Raw genomic sequence first — 24,774 nt, forward strand, 5'->3', positions numbered from 1 at the left:
TACTGACCCTCAGGAACCCAGCTGTGGTCCTAACAGAGCTGTTGTGAAGCTAAATGACCTTATCTGGAACACCGTTATCAGTTCTGGACCCCACACCATGAGAGACATAGAGACAGCCCTGTATGTTTCAAGATAAGATTAATAATGGGGTTTGAAACCCAATTTGGTGAACAAGTAGCAGAAGGACCTGAAAACCTTTGGCCTGGAGAAATGAAACCGTGACTATGGAGGTGGGCATCCCTAGGACCGTGAAATGGAAGAGGGTTTATACTGTTCTGTATCTGCCAACTCTTGGAACTGAGACGGGGGTGGCCCTACAAGAAAGTCATTTCTAACTCCAACTAAGGGTGGTCTCCTGATGGTCAGAACTGCTCAAGGGTGGAACTCTGGCACCTCAGAGAGTAAGCTGTACAAGCAGAGCCTTGAAGACCACCTGTCGGAAGGATGATGGGATGAAGGTGGGGGAGGGGCGGGGATTCAGATATTGAATGGCCAGAGGGGCAAGCCTTTGATACCCTTTCCAAACCTGAGTTTCTGGACTCCTCCAATCAGGAGTCTTTCTGGTCCCTTCTTACCCTCCCCTGGCTCCACTCCCCTTTTTCCTAGTGAACTTTCTTTCTGACTTATTTCCATTTCTCTACCCACTCTTCCAGTATCTTGAAACCATCCTATCCCACCTAAAGATGGCTTCCAAAATTCAATGCATGTTAGTTTTAGTAAGAAGACATATCTGAGTACCAGCCGCTTTAAAAACACCAAGTGTAGAAACAGTAGAAGGCATGCAGTGTAGGGCCGTTCGGAAAAAGCAGTTTTTCTCTCAGAGGCCTTTGCATTTAATCAAGCCTGCTTGTCACCAAGACACCGGTCTGCTCTTCGTGTTTCAATTTGGTCCAGCCCCCATCGCACAGCTCCCTCCAATTCAATTTGTGCCTAAATTGCCTTACTTGCCCCTAACAGGCTTAGATATGTGAGGAAACATGCTCCATTTGCTGCCTTTGGTTTTGTGAATTTATTAACCAGCCTGGCCACACCAACTCCATGCTTAGTAGCTCCAAAAAAAGAAAAAGAAAATCCAGACTCTCAACCTGACATACACGGCACTCGGGTCCCAGCCTCTGCTGTATCTTTGGCCTGCCTCATCCTGGTCCAGCTCCACTGGACTCCTCAGCTTCCCCAAGCAGTCATACCCTCCCCACCCTCCCTGCAGCCCTCCCCCAACATCCTGCCTTGTGTTTTGGGGAGTCTTTCTTGATTCTCCCAACAGTGTCAGCACGTTGCCCCTGCATTTGCGCCTCCACACCTGTCATTCCTCCAGGAGTAGACCACACAGTGTTGGAATCCTTCTTCCTCAGGAGCTTCTGGGAGCTTCCTGGGGTCCTTGTGTTACCAGAAGCAAGCCCAGGGCTTGGTTCGTCGCAGACAGATACAACACGGCTACTGTAGGGATAGTTAATAGATATATGAATGCTTTTTCCTTGTAGAAGGGATTTATGAAAATTCTTGCTATTTTTTTAATGAGAATTTCCTGTTTCTCTGATTCCAAATAGTCATTGAGGACGTATGCTAAGGTTTTGCTTAGAGAATGTCGGGGCTGCCTGAATGCCCCACAGTGGCTTCCAACCTATTATTACCACAGACTCTCAGAAGCATCTGATGGTGATAATGGCTTTTCCATGAACTATCTCAGTATTTCTAAAAATCTGAGAGAAGGAGAAAGTGCAAAGCATAGTCTCAAGTTAGAGGCAGATGGATGCACCTGGAATCTCAACTCCTGTGTATCGTTACTGCCTGTAAGGCTTGTGATAGGTCTCCTTGCCTCTGAGGCACAGTGTTCTCATCTTCCAAAAGAAATTACTGATACTAGGTTGCAAGGTGATTTTGAGGATAAAATAGTCTGTGTATTGGAAAGTTGTTCCCACTTGCCTAAACCTCCCGGAGATGTCTTATGTATCCTGTGTCCCCCTTGCTCTGACATCTTCCCTTGCCCCAGGCTTTCCCCCAAAGCCCCTCCTCTCTGCCAAGTGCCTTTTCCCAGGATATATCTATGCTCTGAGAATCCCTGCCATACTGTCGCTGTTCACACCTCCACCACCTGCTCCTTACCCAGAAACACGAACCAAGGACAACCAGGCATCTTCCAAGGGAATCTGGGGGATCCTACAAGTTTTCCACAAGAAGGGAGACTGCCCAGTGGTCTGTTAGTCTGGGGACCGCCTGGTTTCTTCTTCCTTGGGACAGATCTGCACAGAGTCCTAATAAAGGACTCAGCTTGGTGCTGTCATTGAGGAAAACCACCAACCAGGCCAGAAATATACAACCACCTGATCTTCAGAGTCAAATCTGGGTATGGCTCTCATCCTGACCACCTATTAAGGGTCCTTGCGTAGCTTTTTGCATCTCTAAGCCTCAGTGTCATCATCTGTACAAAGAAAGTAGTGTCTGTCTTGTAGCTTTGTTTGACAGATTAAAGATTTAGGTAAAACCTTTAATAGAGGACATGGAGTAGATTAAATGAAAACATTTCTACTTGTTGCTGAAACAAGCAATGCACCAGCCAACAGTTCTCACAGGGCTAAGGATTGCCAAGTATTCTAAGTGACAGCCCACCTCCACCAGGAAGCCTTCCTTGCCCCAGAGTAGTCAGCCTCTCTGGGATACCTCTGTCCTTCTCTTTGTGATGATCATAAAGGATTATTTTCTCTTAATGTATCCACTGAGCCATTGGACCTTGGGTTCCTTTTAAAAGCCTGGCTTTCGGGTTAATGATAGCACTTACCTTAGAGTTTTTGCTAGAGACTGCTGCTGCTGCTCACCCCACTCCAGTACTCTTGCCTGGAAAATCCCATGGACGGAGGAGCCTGGTAGGCTGCAGTCCATGGGGTCGCGAAGAGTCAGACAGGACTGAGCGACTTCACTTTCACTTTTCACTTTCATGCATTGGAGAAGGAAATGGCAACCCACTCCAGTGTTCTTGCCTGGAGAATCCCATGGACAGAGGAGCCTGGTGGGCTGCTGTCTATGGGGTCGCACAGAGTCGGACATGACTGAAGCGACTTAGCAGCTGCTTCAGTCATGTCCGACTCTGTGTGACCCCATAGATGGCTAGAGACTAAATGAGCTTAAATATGTGAATGAGCACAGGACTTGGTACACAGTGAGGATTCAATAGCTGTGAACTGTTATTATGCTATTTGTTTCCCTTTCTTTTCTGTGAGCTCCTTGAGGACAAGAATTACTTTTAATCATCACTATCCATAAAGAAACTTTTCTTGGGATTTCTGTTCTTGAAATTTTGCTTATAGACTCGTTCCCCAGAAAGAAACACATGTCCACATGTAGGTTTTTGTAGGCCTTGAAGCCAACGAGATCCCTTGGTCTCAGCTCTAGAACCTCTATTCTAAAGCCTCAGTTTGTGGCTCATCATCACTCTTTCATGGTCAGAGAGATGCTCAGAAAGTGGCAAATTTGACGTATTGGGGATTTCAGAGGTTTAGGGCAGCAGAAGTCGGAATTCACTATGTTCGTCGTTACATTGTTCCCAGGTGGCACTAGTCGTAAAGAACCTGCCTGCCAGTGCAGGAGATATAAGAGATGCTGGTTCAGTCCGTGGGTTAGGAAGATCCCCTGGAGAAGGGCATAGCAACCACTCTAGTTATTTTTGCCTAGAGAATCCCATGGACAGAAGAACCTGGCAGTCCACAGGGTCACAAAGTTGGACAGGACTGAAGTGACTTAGCATGCATACATGTATGCAGGTTCAGACAGAAAGCCAATTCTGTTTTACTCTCTCATATTCACCTTCCCTGGTGGCTCAGATGGTAAAGAATCTGCCTGAAATGAGGGAGTCTAGGGTTCAATCCCTGGATCTGGAAGAAAATCCCGTGGACAGAGGAGCCTGATGGTCTACAGTCCATGGAGTTGCAAAGAGTGAGTGACTAACACTTCCACTTTCACATTCGCTCATCCCTGTCCTAGTTGAACATCCTCCTTGTCCCATAAACTTAGGATGGTCAGCTGTACTGGCCCTTTTCCTGTTCTGCTCTCGTAAATAACACATTAGGATGCTTTTGTTTGCTTATTTTACTTTGCACCTATAATATCGCCTTCTTCCAGCAGATTTGTTCTTGAGGTCATGCTTTGCTTCCCTCCATCATCTCCTGGGAATCTGAGCCCAGATAAGGATTAATCCCACTCACTCCTAGAAATATACATTCCATCCCTTCCTGGTCAAGGAAGTCAGAAGCTTTGCACAGAGTCTGATCTCCTCTGTATCTTGAACAGGTGGGTCTGTTTCTGTGTCAAGGTCTCTGAAACCTGGTGGCATAAATGCTTGCTGCCAGGAAATGTTAGTTGGCTAGAGAGTTAGGAAGGTTTCAGGAAAGAAGGTACAACTTGGGCAAAGCCCTGAAGGATGAGAGGATTTGAACGGGCAAAAGAGACATGGAAGCACCTCTGGGCAAATCACTGGGGTCCTGGTTCCTGAGTCCAGACTGCCTCTAAGTAGCAACACTCAGACCTGGTTAATTTCTCATGAGTTTCTCATCAGTTTCCTTCTCCAAGAGGTGGGCAAGGCAGGCAGTCTCCCTTTCTGCCAGCTGATGATGCTGTCATGTTCTTTAGACAAATCCCCTGGCCTCTTTGAGGATGTCAAAAATGTACATTCCTAAATGGAGAGGAAAGTGTCCACATTATTTAGTGCCTTTTGCACTCTGTTAGCCTTTGGACATGGTCTAGTTTCACAGCAGGCATTCACAGGCTGCTAAAGGGCCCATTCCAGATCCTTTTATGCCTCACAGCGCTGAACTTGGTTGAGATTTTTCTGTGAAGGTCAATGGTTTCAACGACAGGAAATACTCCACATTCTTCTTCTCCCCTATGCTTAACCCTCTCATATAATATTCTTACAACTGAATAAGATCTTTTATCCTTCACCTTATAATTGCCCAGTTTAAAAGCTTTTTATGTAGTTGTATTAGATATAAAAGACTTTCTAATTATTAGTAATAACAAGTCAGTGATTACTAGCTGAACTTTTTTTGGCCTTCAAAAGAAATTCTGGGAAGTTTGGCATAGTGGTAAATAGGAAGGACATAGGTTGTCAAATGGATGCTTTGGTCTCAATATTAATTTCATTTTGGTGTAACATGGATTCAGAAATTGAAAGGAATGATAAGACCTCCTTGAGATTCTCTCTTCCCTTTGTCAGTCACTTTGACTTTCTGAGACTCCATTTTTTGGGCTGCAAAGTGGAAAGGATCACCATCTGCTAGTAACACTTCAGGGCTTTCATGAGACTCACACATCAACATGAAACATTTCTGTGATGCTCAGGGGTCACTTTTATGAGATGCTGGGGAAGTAAAAATTGAAGGATGGTATATATTTGTTACTTCTACTGATTTTATGTGCTGTTCTATGATTAAGAGAGGGTCTTCCCAGGTGGCTCAGACAGTAAAAACTCTGCCTGGAATGTGGGAGACCCAGGTTGAATCCCTGGGTTGGGAAGATCCCCTGGAGAAGGGAATGGCTACCCACTCCAGTATTCTTTACTGGAGAATCCCATGGACAGAGGAGCCTGGCAGGCTACAGTCTGTGGGGGTCACAAAACGTTGCACACAATTGAGCGACCAACACTTTGACCTGATTAAGAGAATGGCCCATGTTTAATGACAAGAGAGGTCAAAACTGCTCTCAATATAAGAAAGAAATTGAGGACCATCTGAGCTGATTTTCAGAAATGACAGCCTCTCAAAGTAGTGAGTTCTCCGGCCCTAGGAGTGTTCAGGCAGCACATAGTGGTTCTATAAGAAATCCTCATGTTGTAAAGGTGACTACAGGCCTAGACTTCAAATTCTCTTATCTCCTCTGGCATTCTGTTTGCCCTCATGTATTAACACTTATCTCATCATCTTGCGCCCAAATAGCTCAGCTGCCAAACCATATACCCCCTCCCTGTCTTCATTATTATCATCTGGCTTCATTATTAGAATCCTGTCTTCAGAGGTCTACTCTGAAATGCCCATCAATAAGTCGTGGCCTTGCCCAGTGAAGTTAGTGCTCTGAATAAGAAGTTAACCAAGTAGTGTAATCAGATCACCTCACTGAGCAAGCATTGGCCCAGAGTAGGTGCTTAGAAATCTGTTCCTCCTTAATTTCCTCCTATAGAACTTGAAATCAAGGCTCTAGACCAGTCTGTATCTTCAAGGCTGTAGACCAGTCTGTATCCTGTATCCATTTTATCAGGCTGAATGAAACTGATAAACATCCCAACGGTCAGATTTGAAGTCGAGGGATCCATTCGGTTTCTTTTATGGACAGTAGCCATATGTACCGGATCTAGGGCTAACATAGCTGGGGAAAAGCAGAAAGACCCCACTGAGCATCTCTCCCCCAGACAGCCTAGGCTCTGATCTTGGCTGATCTCCTTCAGTAACCACAAACCTGCTAGGTAGGTGTCATTTACATATAAGGAGCCTGAGGCTTTAAGAGTTCACAAAACTCACAAAGCCAGAATTTGAACCCTGTGTTGTTCTGACTCAGGTACCCACATGATTCCACTAAAGTAATGCTGCCATTAGGTTTCCAGAAAATGCAAAATCCTCCATCTCCTAACCCTCAACTGATCAGAATCAGTACTTGGAACTCAGTTCCCAGCTCTGATTACTCATTGCTTTTGAGTTTCTATAAACACTCGGAGCTCAGGAGGCCTGAGGCTCTGTGTATGACTGTGAACACCTCTCTCCTTCTCTAGACCCTCACTCTGCCTGGCACCATTGCTTTCCTCATCCTGCTGTTGAAAAGATGTTTTTGAATCCCAGAGAACAAATCTTAATGAAAGCAGCCTACCTCTGAAACTCAGAAACTGCTTGTTTTAGTGCCCTGCCTCCTACACTCCAGACTCCTTGGTGTTTTTCTATGAGACCCCTGTCCCCCAGCAGTCAGCCTCTGGATGGCTTTCCTTGCCCCGGATTCATTTCCATTTTGCTGCTGCAAATGTAGGAAGAGGCAATCCATTCATGGGAAGAATTGCAAGAGTTCTTTGGACAATTGTTTCCTGCACCCCCAGTCCCCATCATTCACGGCAAATAAATTTTCATTCAGAATTTAGCAGTTGGTTTTTCCTTTAGTTTGAAATCTGAATCAAGATGTTGCATAATTGGATTAAGTCTAGTCTGAGCATTTGTCAGTTTCACTTCCTGATTAAGCACCACATTGCAGAGAAATTATAATGATCACAACACAGTGAACAGAGGTGTCACAAGAGAGATCATCTCAAAGTGAGAAAAAGGAATCTGAATCTGTATTCCCACAAAAGAAAGAGAAGCTTGCCTCTTCTGATGTTTCTTGAGTGGACTTTCTTTTAGCTGTACGTAAACTTTTTCCTGAGATAGAATCCTAAATTTCTAGAATCTTTAATAGGAATATTAAAAGATGCTGTCTCGTTTAACCTGCCCACCAAAGCAAAAATCCTCCAAGACTTGTGATAAGTGCAAATAAGCATTCCTGACTCCTGGGCTTCAGCTCACATACCTGCAGTGACAGACCTTCCTCACTTTTGTAATCCCAGACCTCTGATTGCTACAAAACCCTTCTCTCGTTGGAGTTCCCTTACAACTTCTATTCATTTCATTATATTTCTATTTCATTCCACTTTATTTCATTTCATTCTTTTCTATCCATCCTGTTCTTTCATTCGTCCATTTGGCAAATGGTTACTAAGAATCTCCTACCTGCCATACGGTGTTCTATTCCATAGCGGTATAAAGATGAATAAGACCAGCTGCTGAAGAAAGTTAATGGTCTCAAAAAGAAGATAGACTTATAAAAGTAATCCCAATCAATACAATCAAGGCTGTAAGAGGCTGTGTACAAGAGGCCCTGGGGGCTGTGGAGGGGCAGTAAACTTTGCCTGAGGGAGTTTAGTAACGTCTTTACCTGGGGGATAGAGTTTGAAAAGACTGGAGAAAGGGTGGAACACTATACAGGAAGAGGAAATTGAGTGTTTAAAGGCACTGAAATGTGGAGAAGCCTCACATGTCCCAGGGGCTGATGAACAGTCTGGGATGACAGGACCACTGCATGCCCTCTTGGGAAAGGAGACAGGGATACCAAGGAGAGGGAAGGAGAGGGCCTGAAGTGTGACACTGAGAACCTTGGAATTTGGGGGAGGCCACTGTCACTTTCAGGTGGTGGAGTGACACTATTGGAGGCATTTTTCAGCATTCCTGTGACGTATGGCAGGTGGCTCAGCAGGTGGGGAGGTTGTTACATAGCTAATGGAGTTATCTGTGCATCTACATCAGGATGGAGTCAGGAACACAGAGTCCATACCAGGCAGTTTAATAAAGAGACATGAACATGGGGAACTAGTTACAAAGGTGTTCCATTCAGTTCAGTTCAGTCGTATCTGTCTCTTTGCAACCCCATGGACTGCAGCACGCCAGGCTTCCCTGTCCATCACCAACTCCCGAAGTTTACTCAAACTCAAGTCCATTGAGTCAGTGATGCCATCCAACCATCTCATCCTCTGTCATCCCCTTCTCTCACCTTCAATCTTTTCCAGCATCACGGTCTTTTCAAATGAATGAGCTATTCACATCAGGTGGCCAAACTATTGGAGTTTCAGCTTCAACATCAGTCCTTCCAATGAACAGTCAGGTCTGATTTCCTTTAGAATGGACTGATTGGATCTCCTTGTGGTCCAAGGGTCTCTCAAGAGTCTTCTCCAACACCACAGTTCAAAAGCATCAATTCTTCAGTGCTCAAATTTCTTTATAGTCCAACTCTCACAACCACACATGACTACTGGAAAAACCATAGCCTTGACTAGATGGACCTTTTTTGGCAAAGTAATGTCTCTGCTTTTTAATATGCTTTCTATGTTGGTCATAGCTTTTCTTCCAAGGAGTAAGCGTCTTTTAATTTCATGGCTGCAGTCACCATCTGCAGTGATTTTGGAGCCCAGAAAAATAAAATCTACCACTGTTTATCCATCTATTTGCCATGAAGTGATGGGACTGCATGCCATGATCTTCGTTTTCTGAATGTTGAGCTTTAAGCCAACTTTTTCACTCTCCACTTTCACTTTCATCAAGAGGCTCCTTGGTTCTTCTTCACTTCCTTCCCTAAGGGTGGTGTCATCTGCATATCTGAGGTTATTGATGAAGATGTTTAAGAAAACCAAATAGGCAACAATGGGGCAACCCAGATGAGTTTTGGTCGGAAGTTGCTACTAGAGTTACCTCTCGAGCTCAACAGACAAAGGAAGGCAGTGGTGTTGACGGAGCCCAGGAGTTGGGGTTGCCAGCAGGCACTGGCACCACAGAGGGAGTTGCCCAGAGGGAGGTGAGACCATGTAGAGAGGTTTGTCTGGTAGAAAGCCTGGAGAAACTCACCCATTGCAAGAAAACTGCCCAGGGAGAGCAGGGGAGAAATTCCCAGTTTTCCTTCCCTCCCACCATCCAACTTCTGATCCCGGCCTCCTCTTGGTCAAATTTAAATGGAAATGGATGGCAAGGGAGCCCGAGCAATGTGGTTTACTGGGATTGGTCACTGTCATTCAGCACAGAGCAGGGACGGGCAAGGATGGTTCTGAGGGCCAAGCGTTGAGGGGTAGGCCAGTGAGGACCACTGTCGGTCTGGACTGAGGGTGAGACCCTGCTGACGAGAGAAAGCGTGTACGGCTGTGTGTACATTTGAGTGGATGACGGGAGTAGATCTAGACATTCTTGCAGATGTGGATGGTGAGACAAATACAAGCTCTCTCTGAGGTGGAAAACTTTGGGACATCAGATAACTGGGTGATCTGAGCCAAATGCCCTGTCTCCTCTCCTATAGCTCTGTCATTTACAGACATGCTTTTTTATGGCTCTGACTTCTAAGAGGGTTTGTTCATCAGCCCTTCCATTTGCTGTTTTCAAGTTCTTGTCAAAGGTAATAGTAATCCCTTTCATATCCCTCTCTGTTTTCAATCCATGACTCACATCAGGGCCCACTCACGTTGCCACCTTGAATGACCTGGTTCTTTCTCTCAGGGTTAACAATCAAGGTTCTCATGAAGGGTTGTACAAACAGGGTTGTAGATGGGTCAATGTTAAGCCATCCCAAAACTTGTTTTCCATAGGAGCCAATATAGAGGGGATAAATGGGTGTGTCAGCGGTTGCCCGGTTCCCTGCTTGCCCAGTTGTGTATTGGCAAAAATCACATATGCATAAAACAGTGATCACTTCATTCCTTTGCCACTGGTCTCCTGGAGAAATGGTCTTTAAACTTTTTATAAAACTCAAAATTCTTTTTTTGAATGAAATGTGCCCAGTAGCCTTCTGTACGAACAGATGAAAGAGGAGGATGTGGTTAGACCTATGTTGAACCCTAAGGCACACCCACTTGGAAACCCTCTACCTTCTTCTGTCGAAGAACAGAGGTTCTAGAAGGAAAGAGGTACAGAGAAGGTACTGTCAAAGAATCCCACACTTATTCCATGGGTGGGAGAAGTTGGGCTGTCAGATGGAGAAAGCCTTCATTTCCCATCAAGGCTTTGTTATTGGACAATCAAATTCTGAGTGCAGACCAGGACTGTAGTCTTTAAGAAGCAGTGAAACAGCAGAAAGAGTGTGACATTTTTTTATTGGAGTATAATTGCTTTACAGTGTTGTTGAAACTGAGTGTTAGTTGCTCAGTCGTGTCCAACTCTTTGCAACCCCGTGGACTCCATGCTGCCAGTTTCCTTTGTCCGTGGGATTCTCCAGGCAAGAACACTGGAGTGGGTTGCCATTCGCTTCTCCAGGGGATCTTCCTGACCCTAGGATTGAACCTAGTTTCTGCTATACAGTGAAGTGAGTCAGCCATATGTAAACATGTATCTCCTCCCTCTTAGACCTCCCCACACCCCCCACCCTCATTTCCTACCCATCAAGGTCGTCACAGAGCATGGAGCTGAGCTCCCTGTGCCATACAGCGGATTCCCACTACTATTTCACACATCATAGTGTATATAGGTCAATCCTCATTTCCCGGTTTATCCCACCCTTCCCCCTATGTGCACGTGTCCATTCTCTATGTCTGCATCTCTATTCCTGCCCTGGAAACCGGTTCCTCTGTACCATTTTTCTAGATTCCACACGTATGCATTGAAATTTGAAGCAATTCAGAGCATTATTCTTCTTAACTGTGTGAATCCAGGCAAGGTACTTTATCTTTCAGGTTCTTTGTAGTGACCAGTTAACAATGTGGGGAGAGCCACCTCCCTGGATTCCTGTAAGGATTAAATTAGAAAACACAAGTGATTTCTGTTGTGTTTGCCCAGAGTAGGTATTCAGTACTTGGTAGGCAGCATGGGAGTACACTTAAAAACGTGAGCCTTGCAGACTGACTACTTAACGCTTGAAAATTTTCTGCCTCTATTACCAGCTATGTAAACTTGGGTGGGTTATTTAACCTTCTCTGAGCCTCAGTGTATTTGCTTATAACAGGAGAATAATGATCGTGGTACCTACCTTCTGAGAACTTGAATAAGGTGATGAATGTGAAGCATTTAGAACAGTGCCTGGCATATAGTACTACTCAATAAATGTTAGCCATAGTTGTTATTATGAGCTGTTCTATGAACAAAGGGCTGTATCAAATATTTCAAGAAATACGATGATGAGTAAGACCTGGTTTACCCACTAGGGTGCTTTTAGGGTCCTGAGAGCACTGGGGGGAAGGGTAAGAGGCTGGAACGTTTTCAGTTCTCCTTGCTCAAGCAATAATGCTAACAAGACCAAGCTTAAATGGGGTGGGGCTGAGCCTGCAGGGGAGTGCCAGGGCTGTGGGGTGAGGATAAAACAGTTGTGATACCAAATGTTGAGCACCCTTACCAAGCAAGGGACTGTAGAAGGCACGGCATACTACGTCAAGGCATTCCCAAATTACCCTGAGACGTATGTCTCTTCTCTATGTAAAGGCTACTGGGGATCAGAGAAGTTAAACGGCACAGCTAGAAGAGGCATCACTAAGGATCTAATCCCGCTCTCTCTGACCCTAAATGTAGGGTGACCTAGTTTATCATCCAAACTGGGTCACTTTTAAAGGGAAAGGGGGATTGCTATTAATAATTATGTCAGGACAATAGGTAGGAACGGGAGTGATCTTAGGTAGCCCAGGGTGCAGGTCCACCCTATCCACACACAAGAAATGCTCTTCCTACTGAGTCCAGCTGTCTCTAAGACCAGAACACAGTGAGATTTCAAACAGAAGGTGGGAGCTCTCTATCCGCTTTGTTCCTGAAACTCTTTGCCAGTCACACTATCTATTCTAAAACAAAGACAGTACTGCCCCCAAGATACAGGTGCCCCGATGCACGCCTGCTCCTTCAGTGGGCATAAATCAGATTCCTTGGAGCTCTCTGATGTGGGAAGAAAATGGGATTCCGGGGTATCTGTTAACTGCTGCTGCTGCTGCGAGTCTTTCCTTATCCCTTTAATATAGATCATTAACATCCATAGAACCTTAACTACAGCATCTCTAATGAGCAGAGCTGTGATATACCGTTTCCCCATAAATATCCATTGAGGCTGACACTCATTCTCTGCCGGTACAGTAATTCAGTGTTTCTGGATAAATCATCATGCTAAGGCTCTTTCTTTCTCCCTAAATGCTGTTGTTAGTGGTTGCAGAAGAATAATGAATGAATTCTAGTTGTAAAAAAGGGGAAAGAGATGAATAAATGGTCATGGAGAATAAGAAAATATAGATCAGTGACAGTCCCAACCCAAAGTGCGTGAAGCCTGTTTTTGCAATGACTTAGAAAGGAGGCAAGAAACAAGTATTTGCTGAGTGTTTACTGGGGGCTGGGGAGTACATACAGTGCTTGGCAAGCTGCATCCAGATCAGTGATTCCCAAATACCACATTGCAAAACAGCCATTGGTGACACTTTTTTTTGGCCGTGTGGCATGTGGGAACTTAGTTCCCTGACCAGGGATCGAACCTGTGTCCTGCCCCCTGCATTAGGAGGTGACGTCTTAACTGGTGGATTGCCAGGGAGGTCCCTGGTGACACTTTTTTGAACTTTCTGGGCCCTCACCCCTATAGATGTGCTTTTGTAAGGGTTTATATTTATATTTAAAGAGAGATTTATAAAGTTCCCCCAATGGATTCCAACGCTTCACATTTATCTAGTTTAATTAACATGCCAACTATTATTTTCTCTATTTTGTGGATGAGAAGAGTGAAGTTTAGTTGCTAAAAGGAGAGAGAAGTAAAGTCTGATGATGCAGGAGTGTCCTGCTTCTCCACTTGTGCACGACGAACAGCTCGTGTTAAGGGAACATTCACTCTCACTTTTGACCCCACTTTCTCCCGTCTCCACCTCTCATTTTTCTGTCTGTCATGGAGACCTGTCAACATGTCATCACATTTCTTTCCGGCAGCTTAGCTGCTGCCTGATCTTCTGTATTACTCCTCTTTCCCACCATCCCATGCCATCAACCCAGTAGTCTGGTTTTTTCCCCTTTTCCTGTGTTTGTAATCTCATAGCCTCGTCTCTTTGGCTGTCTCTAGGTTGTTGTTTCCACGGTCACCTCGAAAGTCCTAGCCCCTTACCCCCTCATCATTGTAGAGATAACACTTGCCGTGTGATCAGGCCATGGTCCTCCAGAGAGGATGTAGTGGACCTGGAGGGGTGGGCTTCTGAACTACTCCTCTCCCCAGTGGCTGCTCCTTCCCAACCCCTTATTTTGTTTGACCCTCATCGTAAAACACGCGTTGTCTTACATCTTTTGTTCTCCTTGCCCTAGAGTACTGGTTAAGAATATGTACTTAAAAGCTCACCCACTTTGGCAAACATCCTAGCTCTGCCGTTTACTTGCTGTGTGACCTTGGGCAAGGTAATTGACCCTTCTGTGCCTCAGTTCCCTTCTCTGAAAGTGAGGACAATAGCACCTACATTTGCCGTGGTAATTAAGTGAGTTATTATATGAACACACCTTAGAATGGTGTCTGGCTCGTGGAGAGGAACTTTCATCTAAGCATCAGCTATTATGATTATCGTTATGTTTGATCCCTGCTTGGCCAAGAACAGATGAGGTCTTGATATTACTATTTAGCCCCTTCCTTCCTCTTTAGACCAGGATGGACTGTTTGGTGGTGTGTTCTATAGATAGAGTCAGTATTTCTTATAATGACTGGATGTCAAGGTGTGGAAGAGTGAGGGATCAAGAGGAGCTTATATATTTATGGATCTATCAAAACATTTATGGATTATAAATTTATGGATCTATCAAAACAAGGAATAATGATGTCAACCACTTGTGACCAAACCAGAAATACAGATTAAATCAAAAAGGTCTTTCATAGAACAGATATAGCAAGGATGTGGCTAAAGAGGGTTTCTGCTTGTGGGATCTGTATGGGATCTTACTGAATCTGGCATCCTCTGGCCCTGGCTCCATGGTCTTCAGAAATGGGTTGCCCAGCGTCAGAGAACAGGCAGGAAAAGAGACCAGAGCACAGACATCAAAGTGACAAACAGAGTGTTCCCTTGTCCCTGTAGAGGTACATACAAAATGTCCTTTTTGTTTTCATTTTACAGTTTCTGCAGTACTGGAAGGTACCTCCTAGAACTAGCCACTGGTCACTTAAGCATTTTTCTATTCAAGCATTCTTTCCTTCCTCCTTCTGCAAATACAGTCTAGTGATCATCGCGTATCACACACAGACACAGGTGCTGTACAAGTCAGACCGGGCCCCATCCCTTGCCCAGCTCACATTTCGCAGGAGAAGGCTGCCAGCGACCTAATAAACAGACATACAGTGCTGCTGCTGCCGCCGCCGCTGAGTCACTTCAGCAGTACCTGATTCTGTGCGACCCTGTAAACAGCAGCCCACCAGGCTCTTCTGTCCCTGGGATTCTCCAGGCAAGAATACTGGAGTGGGTTGCCATTTCCTTCTCCAATACATGCATGCATGCTAAGTCACTTCAGTCATGTCCAACTCTGTGTGACCCTACGGACAGCAGCCCACCCAGGCCCCTCTGTCCACGGGATTCTCTAGGCAAGAATACTAGAGTGGGTTGCCATTTCCTTCTCCAAACAGTGCATGAGTGCTAGCCAGAAAACCAAACAGGAAAATGTGACAAGAGCTGGGAGCTAGGACTGTATTTAAGTAAATAGTCAGACGAGGTCGAGGGATGTGACAGTTGAGCCAAGTCTGAGTTATGAGAAGAAACCAGCCTGATGGAGAGTGGGATGGGCACAGGGAAAGGTAGAGTCAAAGGCCTGGGACAGAAATGTTCTAGGGGTCGAGGGGGAACAGAGAGAAGGCTGATGTTGGCCAGAGCTTGGTGGGAAGGGGAGAGTGGTGGAGGGTGGGTTCTGACTCAGAGGCAGCAGCTGAACGTGGACAGTGGTATGGACAGTGGTATAGACAGCGATAAGGAGTTTAAATTTTATTGCAGGTGTAATGGAAGTCAGTGGAGGGGGTTCATCAGGAAGTGAACTTGATCTGACATTTTAAAAATATCACTCTGGCTGCTGTGTAGGAGATGAACTTAAGGGAGGAAGTGTTAAAAGCAACAATCCAGGCAATAGAGGGTGCCACCAAGACAAGGGAAAGGGCAGGCAGAGGTGGAGTATGTCCTAGAGATGGAGTCAGCATTTCTTAAAGAATGATTGGATGTCAATGTGTGGAAGAGAGAGGGATAGAGGATAACTTTTACCTTTGAGGATTTGAGCATCCAGGCCTGAATTGGTAGCCTTTGTAGAAATCAGAAGACAAGGAACGAACAGACTTTAGGAGATCAAAAATTCTTTGAACAAGTTAAGTTTGAGAGTCTGAACAGTATGGGATACAGTCATTTCATCATTTGCTGGGAAGGAGGGTAAGCCTAGGCATTGGCTGGACTTTGGTGAGGAATGTCAGAGATTGACTGCTACCCTGGAGCCACTGATGGATGTCGCTAATGAAATGGGCTTGAATTCAGAAGAAAATGCCATCCAGATATTAGAAGAGCTAGAAGAAGAGCATATTCCTGTTCATATGACTTTTTCTGGAACATCTCCCTAGTATTTCTTTGAAGTTAGAACCAGAGTTATTTACTGATTGTGAAGTTTTATTCAGTCGAATGACAGTGGATATGACCTCCTTTCTGGAGTTTACAATAGCAAATGCCATGTCTCAGTGAGTGAGTGAGTGTGTGTGCATGCACATGCATACATGCTGAGCATTTGAAAACACCATATGGACCAGCATACCCTCTGCCTTGTAAATCATACTATCACTAAGTTTCTTTCTGTTAAGTTTTCTATTCTCTTGTATAAACAAGTGCCTCCATTTACTCATTCTGGGTTTTTTTTTTAATCTGTCAATTCAATGAGTTTCCTTTTGTGTGCTAGCCAACTGGGGTATTTAGACATTAGGAATATGAAGAATAAGGTACAGCTTCCCATGCAAGGAACTTAGTGTCATGAGGTGATAGTCTGTAGTAGAGAAGAGAGAAAGTAATCAACCATTACAGCATATATGATGCCCAGAGGAGGATCATCTAACCCCTTCTAAGGACTTGGGACAGATGACTAGACCCAGGTCTCCAGGGTCTTCTGATGAACGAGGATGGGAAGGGCAGCCAATCATGAGGAGTGGCCTATACCAATGCCTGAGAGAGTAAGAAATATCATATACTGAGAGACCTGTTAAGAGAGCAAGGGAAATGATGACACAGAGTTACAAACTATTTATAGGTTGGACAATCAATCTGAGACAATTATAAATAATGCTCTTGTAAATTTCCTCTGACTCCAACCTGTAGGCTGCCTTCCAAGTCTAGTTTATTGGTGAACATCGCCTCCCTCGATACTCAGAGCTCTATGAAGGAGTCCTTTTCCTCACTGTCTTACATATGAGCAAGCTTGTTAGGGCCTTAGTTTCCTTGTTGTAAATTGTGCTCTGACTTCTTGTCTCCTCTTAGTTTGTTCACACATGAGGGGAGTTGTGATGGAAATAAAGGAACTAGACTAGGAGTTGGAAACTTGGGATTTCATCCCAGCTCTGCTGCTAACATTATCATGACTTTGAAAATCTTAAGGGCCTCAGTTTCTTCATCTGAACAATATATAGGGTTGAGTTGGGTTGGAGATGTTTATAGCCTCTTCTAGTTCTACCTCCTTGCAATTCATAAAACTGTCCAAAATGCCATAAAATACCATCATACTCTGAAAGGATACTTCATTGTATTATTGACTTAATATTTAATCCACTAATGGAGATCTTGGGCTTCCCTGGAGGCTCAGTCAGTAAAGAATCCACCTGCAATGTGGAAGACCTGGGTTCAATCTCTGGGTAGGGAAGATCCCCTGGAGGAAGGCATGGAAACCCACTCCAGTATTCTTGCCTGGAGAATCCCCATGGACATAGGAGCCTGGCAGGCTGCAGTCCATGGGGTCACAAAGAGCTGGACATGGCTGAGCAACTAAGCACAGCACAATGGAGATCTTGCTGTGTCTCAGGCACTTTGCTCACCAAGCTATTACCTCAAATCTTATTTAGGGAAGTCCTATCTTAGAAGGTGGATAGTTCCCTAATTCTACGATAAAGAAAATTCAAGAGATGGGTAAACTAGTCAAAAACCAACCGTATGGAAACGAATTCTTGTTTCAGCCATTTACAGAGGAGTTGGCTTCAGTCCTGCAGCGGTGAAAATGGCCCCTGGGCTGTGAGAATCCTCCGTGTGGTGCCCCGTCATCACTCTCCTCATGCTCTGACCCGAACGGGCTTCCTCCCATTTCCCTCACTTGATGGTTGCAGCTCAGAGAAAGGACAACATTCCAGTCCTCACAAGATTGGCCCAGTGCCTTCCTCCGAGTACGCATTCAGGAAAGGTTTATTAATTATGAAATGAATGCCTAAGATGTAAAATCTGCATTCTTCCAGAGAAGAAAGGGAAAAAACATTGTGCAGGGAACGGCTGTCTGAGCAGCAGGCACAGCCCCCCATGACTATTTTTTCCTTTGCTGTGACATCTCTCCATTTGTGATTTGCTCTGCCTTCAGCCTGAGCCTCTGCTGCTCTTGCTTGATTTCAGCTCCATCCAGTATTTCTCGTTACCGTTTGGGTGCCATCTGGACCGCGGGAGTAGCCTCTCTAAGAGAGGCACAGCCATAGAGAAGGAGCTGACTGCCTGTCTGAGCATCCCCCTGCCCTCCTCCCCAGGAGTGTGCTGAGAGCCTGTCATCCTGCTGACAGGAGCCGATTTCACTTTCCTGTGATTCTCATTCACCCCTTTTCAGAGTACTGAACGAGTGCCAAATCTTGTTAGGAGTTTTTGAAAAATCCTTTGAGTTTTTTGCTAATGTGGAACTAGAATAATAGATTTTTTTAAGGAGATGAGATCAAGAAAGAGAGAATGAAAAACAAACAATTATAAGCTTCAGGAGATGATTTCCCTGAGGTTTCTCGTTGTCACTGTACGTTTAGACCTGGGCAGGTGTGTTTATTCTGTTGACAACCAGCAGAGTAGCCAAGCCATTTTGCAGCCTGCTCCCCACCCCACAGAGGAGCCACAGCAAGGAAGGGGCCCGATATTCTAAACTCCTCATGGTCACACGTCAGAGCTTTGGAATGAGGTCATGGGTTGGGACCAGGATCTAGAGCCCAGGAAGCTTCCATGAGTATCAGAGCATAAAGTCATCTCCAGGGCTTCTAGAGAAGCTCCATGGTAGGCTGGTGTTTTCAGCATTTATTCTCAATTCCCAACACTGCCACATCTGGAGCTATCACCATATTAACAACTGTACCGTCACCTCTTTATAATCACTGCCTCATGACAATAGTATTGAAACTGTTAAAATCCCCAGCACTGCATTTGCCACTGTCTCAAAATGTCTGACCCACCAAGATGGGATCAGTTACCAGTGGTACTAACCACTGGCATGAATCATGTCGTTACCCTGAACTATGTATTACAAGCTTCATGTGAATTGTCTCATTCATGACACCAATCGCATGATCATTGCCTGTCTTCTTCTAAGGGCAAGGATTGTATCTTAGCATTGCTAAGTCGCTTCAGTCCTGTCCAACTCTGAGCAACCCCATAGACGGCAGCCCACCAGGCTCCCCCGTCCCTGGGATTCTCCAGGCAAGAATACTGGAGTGGGTTGCCATTTCCTTCTCCAATGCATGAAAATGAAAAGTGAAAGTGAAGTCGCTCAGTCGTGCCTGACTCTTAGCGACCCCATGGACTGGAGCCTACCAGGCTCCTCCGTCCATGGGATTCTCCAGGCAAGAGTGCTGGAGTGGGTGCCATCGCCTTCTCTGGTGTCTTAGCATAACCGCTCAATAAATAGATATGGAGGGGCTGAGGGACAGGTTAGGACAGCCATCGCTGTTACCACCGCCATCACCCCAGACTCTGGGCGCTATCATTTCCTGAGATCAACTTACTTAGCGCTTAGTATCTTAGCCTGCACATTGTGACTCCAATCCCATCTTTAAGTGTATTTTTCAAGAAAATAAGGGGTGTGTTTTAGAAGATATGGGCCTGAAAGCATAGAGTCGCCCACTGGAGGTCTGAAATTGATGTAAGGAAGGCAGTGGAGAAAAGAAGGGTATGGGGTAGATGGAATGAATGATGTGGCCGATGGACTTCACAGTGGTCCAGCCTTGCTAGTGTTAAGCTTTGGGTAAGATGTGCAGGAGCAGGAACCCGCCGTGACTAGTGTCTGCCATGTGACGATCATGTCACACCTTTAGCTTTTCTTCTGCGTGACTTTGTTTCTTCCATGGCCTAGTGTTTCCAAATTTGCCATAGCCTGGAACCTGCCCACAGTCACGTACCAAACATATAATCCCATGGCTTCCCTTTCTTCTTCCCGTCCTTTCTTTCCTCCTCTTCTCTGTCTTCCTTTCCTCTCTCCTCCCCCTCTTTCTCCTCTTTCCCTGCCATCTCTTCCTCCCCTCCTCTCTTCCTCCCTCCCACCCGTCCTTCCCTTTCTGTACTTTTGGAAAAGGAACTGACGTCCTTTGAGATGTTACTCTGTCAGGTGCTGTGCTAATTCTTTTCATGTGTATAGACCTTCTCAGCCATTGCATGTTATAAGCATTATTTTCCCTATTTTTTCTGAGGAGAAAACTGGGGCTCAGAGTAAGGAAGGAATTCATCCAAGGATATATCAATGATGAAGCAGAAGTTCAAACTGAAAGCTGTTTTTGGAGTATAGTCTATTTACAATGTTGGATTAGTTTCAGGTGTACAGCAAAGTGAATCAGTTATACGTATACATATGTCTGTACTTTTTCAGATTCTTTTCCCATTTAAGTTATTACAGAATATTAAGTAGTGTTCCCCCTCTATACAATAGGTCTTTGCTGGGGTTATTTTATATATAGTAGTGTGTATATCGGAGAAGGCAATGGCACCCCACTCCAGTACTCTTGCCTGGAAAATCCCATGGATGGAGGAGCCTGGTAGGCTGCAGTCCATGGGGTCGCTAAGAGTCAGACACGACTGAGCGACTTTCCTTTCACTTTTCACTTTCACGCAATGGAGAAGGAAATAGCAACCCACTCCGCTGTTCTTGCCTGGAGAATCCCAGGGACGGGGGAGCCTGGTGGGCTGCCGTCTATGGGGTCGCACAGAGTCGGACACAACTGAAGCGACTTAGCTGCAGCAGTGTGTATATGCTACTCGCAAACTCCTAGTAGTATCCCTTACCTCCCACTTTCCCCTTTGATAACCATAAGTTTGTTTTCAAAGTCGATGAGTCAGTTTCCATTTGGTAAATAAGTTCATTTGTGTACTTTTTTAGATCCCCTGTGTAAGTGATACCATATGATATTTGTCTAACTTATATCGCTGTGATAGCCTCAGGCATTCTTTGATGGCTGAGCAATACTCCATTATATAAACGCACCACGTCTTCTCTGCCTGCTCATCTGTCAGTGGATGCTTACTCCCATGTCTTGTGAAAGCCACTGTTTCTACATTTGTCTTCCCAGTGCCCCTGGCCTGTCCCTCCTAAAATCATGATGTTTCTCACTTTAAAAGCATGCACATTGGTTTCCTTGGCCTGAGATTAAAGTTGGAAAGTTCAAGACTGCAGATGTAGGGTCCGTAGCCACAGCTGCCCCTGTTCATTCACATTAGCCCTGTTCGGTCAACTTAGTGCCCTAATCTTCATGAAAAGAGTCTACCTTTCTCTTACATGCCCCTGAATAAAGCACCAGCAAATTCCTTCTACCTCTAGTCGGCATCCTGACTGTCTTCTTGCATGTTAAGAAAGGCTATTTCAACATAAATATCTATTGACACATGAATGGATAAAGAAAATGTGCTATATACATGTGACGGAATATTATATAGTCTTGAAAAAGAAGCCTGTCCTTGCTTCCATAACAACTTGGCTGAACCTTGAGGACATTATGCTGCATGAAATAAACCAAACACAGAGAGGCAAATACTGTAGGATACTGCTTATTTGAGGTCCATAAAGTAGTCAAACACATATAAGCAGAGAATAGAATGGTGGTTGCCAGAGGTTGGGGAAGGGGAAATGGGGAGATGCTATTTAATTGGTATTAAGGTTGTTGTGCAAGAAGATTAACTCCTAGAGATTGTGCTCCTAATAATACTGTATCGTACACTTGAAAATTTGGTAAGAAGATAGATCTCATGTTGTGTTCTTACCACAGTTGAAAAATGGAGAGAAATGGGGGCTGTTTTAAACCATTTTTAGCAGGTTGGATATAAATATTTCATTGTCCCAGGCATTAGCAGATATATTACACTTGGGTGCACTTCAAGGGGAGATGTGCCTCTCATTATAAGATCTAAGCATTTCCCTCCACCCTTGAGCTGTCTAGACAACCTTGGGGCCCTCCTAAAATGTTAACTGGCAGAAGGAGGGCCGCTAACTGCTGAAATACAGCCCAGCTTTTAGTAGAGCCAACTTCTCAATCACTACAGGGACAGAGGCACAAAGCAGTACCAAATCCTCTATTAGATCAAGGCACTGAGTCCCACAAAACCACTGAGCCCCAGATCTCAGTAGACTGGGACATTTTGGCCTTTAAAGGGAGTTCCATTCTGTTGGAATGATGATAAGGCTCCATGGATTTCCACCTGAAGTTCATTAAAAGATTGTTAACCTCCTTTTAAAAAAAAAAAAACAAAAACACCCCACCAATATTTGGCTCTGGCTTAGCCCAGGCAATGACAAAACTTACATCCAGAAGAAGGCTGTGGTTTGCAAACTGAATTTAATTCATGGCTATCTAGACATAGCAAAGAATTCAATGCTCCCATAGAGCCTTTCTCATCAACAGAAAGATAGGATATTCTTTAAAAGAATAGAAGAGACCATATAAGGAAGGAATATGTCTGGTATTTAGAAAGCACCTAAATCAGGCAGCTGAAGTTTTTTTGTTTTTGTTTTTGTTTTTTATGTCTATTATCTAGAGCTTTGCTGTCCAATACAGTAGCCGCTGGTCACATGTCGCGATTTACAATGAAGCTAATTAAAAATAAATAAAACTTAAAATGCACTTTATTAGTCATACAAGCCATTTTTGAAGTGCTCAGTAGCCATGTGCAGCCACTGGCTACCAAATTGGAAGTGCAGGTGTAGGACTTTCCATCATCACAGAAAGTTCTGTTGGACAGGGGTGCTCATGAGAGAAATCATTTGTTAACATCACATTTTCTACTCCCCATCTCAACTCCACCCCCTGTTTTGTTCGTCAGTTGCCAGAGTTTCTGCTGTTTCTCTGCCAAGAAGTAGGAAAGTGACTGTTTACTCTTGGCTAAAGGTGATAGAGAGCATAAACGCCTAGATACTCCAGAGGGAATTAGTCTTCATTAGCATGTTGTCCTCGTGGTTAAATCACTCACCAGGGAAAGGCACGCAATTCAAACGCTTGGAATCACTAGGTGTGTTAATAGTGCCCACCTTGGTGCACTTACAGATCACTTAAGTTAATCCATTTCTCCTGAGCCTTCTAAATGGATAATTGAATTCATTCTTTTGCAGCGCTGGCTTAGGTTCTGTCTGCATTGAGATCTTGATGCCTTGTGAGCTCCCTGTCCCACTCCTGTCCCGCCTTCCACGCGAGAATGATGATATATCCTGGCTCTGCTCTGAACTTTAAGAAAGCACGGCCCATGTATCAGTCATCTCTGTATCTCCAACGCCTAGTCAGAACTCAGCGTGTGGAAACACCCAGTGAATGTTTGCTGGAGAAATTCATTAATCAATTATGTAATCAATCAAGATGTCTTCGTTTTTCCCAGTAGGACTTTCACTAATTATTCCTACAGAGAGTTCCTTTCCCAGCACAGTGCTTCACAAGTCTGGCTTCCTATTAGACTCACCAGGGGAGCTTTTAGAACCTACTGATGCCAGGATCTCACCCCGGATCAACAGAATCCAAATCTCAGCTGGCTAGGCTCAGGTATGTGTAGCTGTGGAAAATCTGCCCCAGAGGATTACACTGTGCAGCCAGGGGTGAGAAGCACTGCAGGTTTCTGATTTGGCAACTATAAATAAGTTGTCATCCTTTTTGATGTGTTCACCCCAAGTCCCATCTCATCCACTCACATTTTTTAAATTGGTAAGACCGTTTTTAAAAAATACTTTTTATTGAAGTACAGTTGCTTTACAATCTTATGTTAGTTTCTATTGTACAACAAACTGAACCAACTCTATGTATATGTATATCCCATCATTTTTGGATTTCCTTTCCATTTATGTTACCGTAGAATATTGAGTAGAGTTCTCTGTGCTATACAGTAGGTTTTCCTTAGTTACCTGTTTTATATACAGTAGTATAAATATTGGAGAAGGCAATGGCACCCCACTCCAGTACTCTTGGCTGGAAAATCCCATGGACGGAGGAGCCTGGTAGGCTGCAGTCCATGGGGTTGCTAAGAGTGGACGCGACTGATCGACTTCACTTTCACTTTTCACTTTCATGCATTGGAGAAGGAAATGGCAACCCACTCCAGTGTTCTTGCCTGGAGAATCCCAGGGACGAGGGAGCCTGTTGGGCTGCTGTCTGTGGGGTCGCATAGGGTTGGACATGACAAGCGACTTAGCAGCAGCAGCAGCAGCAGCAGTATAAATATATCAGTCCCAATCTCCCAGTTCCTCCCTCCGGCCCCTTTCCCCCTTGGTGTGCATACATTTGTTCTCTGCATCTGTCTCTAGTGCTGCTTTGCACATAAGGTCATCTTTTCCATTTTTCTAGATTCCACGTATGTGCATTAATAATACAAGATTTGTTTTTCTCCTTCTGACTTACTTTACTCTGTATGGCAGTCTGTAGGTTCATTCACATCTCTACAAATGACTCAATGTCATTCCTTTTTATGGCTGAGTAATATTCCATTGTATGCATGTACCACACTTCTTTATCCATTCACTTTTGCTGCAAGAGTAACATGAATCTGATCTTCTTCCGTCCATGGGATTTTCCAGGCAAGAGTACTGGAGTGGAGTGCCATTGCCTTCTCCATCTTAAGAGTTACCCTATTCAGCTGTGGGACAATACTGTTCCACTGCTTGAGATACATTGTGGGAAAGTAAACTTCATGTGGAAGCTTTATTTCAGTGTCTTAATGATGCTTTGGGCTAGAACTGTATTGAAACAACAGAAGAGAATCTCTTCTTTTAAACCTTCACCAGAAATGGAAGTTGTGAGTAAACTAGATTGTCATATTGAGATTTTAAGAGCAGAATACAAAACTGCATGCATGCTATGATAGTAAGTGTGAGGAATATATCTAACAAGGGGAGAACAAGACTT

The 24,774-nt window shown here is 44.5% G+C and overlaps 1 protein-coding gene across 29 annotated transcripts in view; it reads left to right on the forward strand.

Annotated features, from left to right (window-relative positions):
* DAB1 (DAB adaptor protein 1) overlaps positions 1-24,774 on the forward strand; it is a 1,348,091-nt gene that overhangs the window by 1,282,865 nt on the left and 40,452 nt on the right. The window lies entirely within an intron of this gene.

This window comes from Bubalus bubalis, chromosome 6, assembly GCF_019923935.1.
Source record: "Bubalus bubalis isolate 160015118507 breed Murrah chromosome 6, NDDB_SH_1, whole genome shotgun sequence".
Taxonomy (NCBI): Eukaryota; Metazoa; Chordata; class Mammalia; order Artiodactyla; family Bovidae; genus Bubalus; species Bubalus bubalis.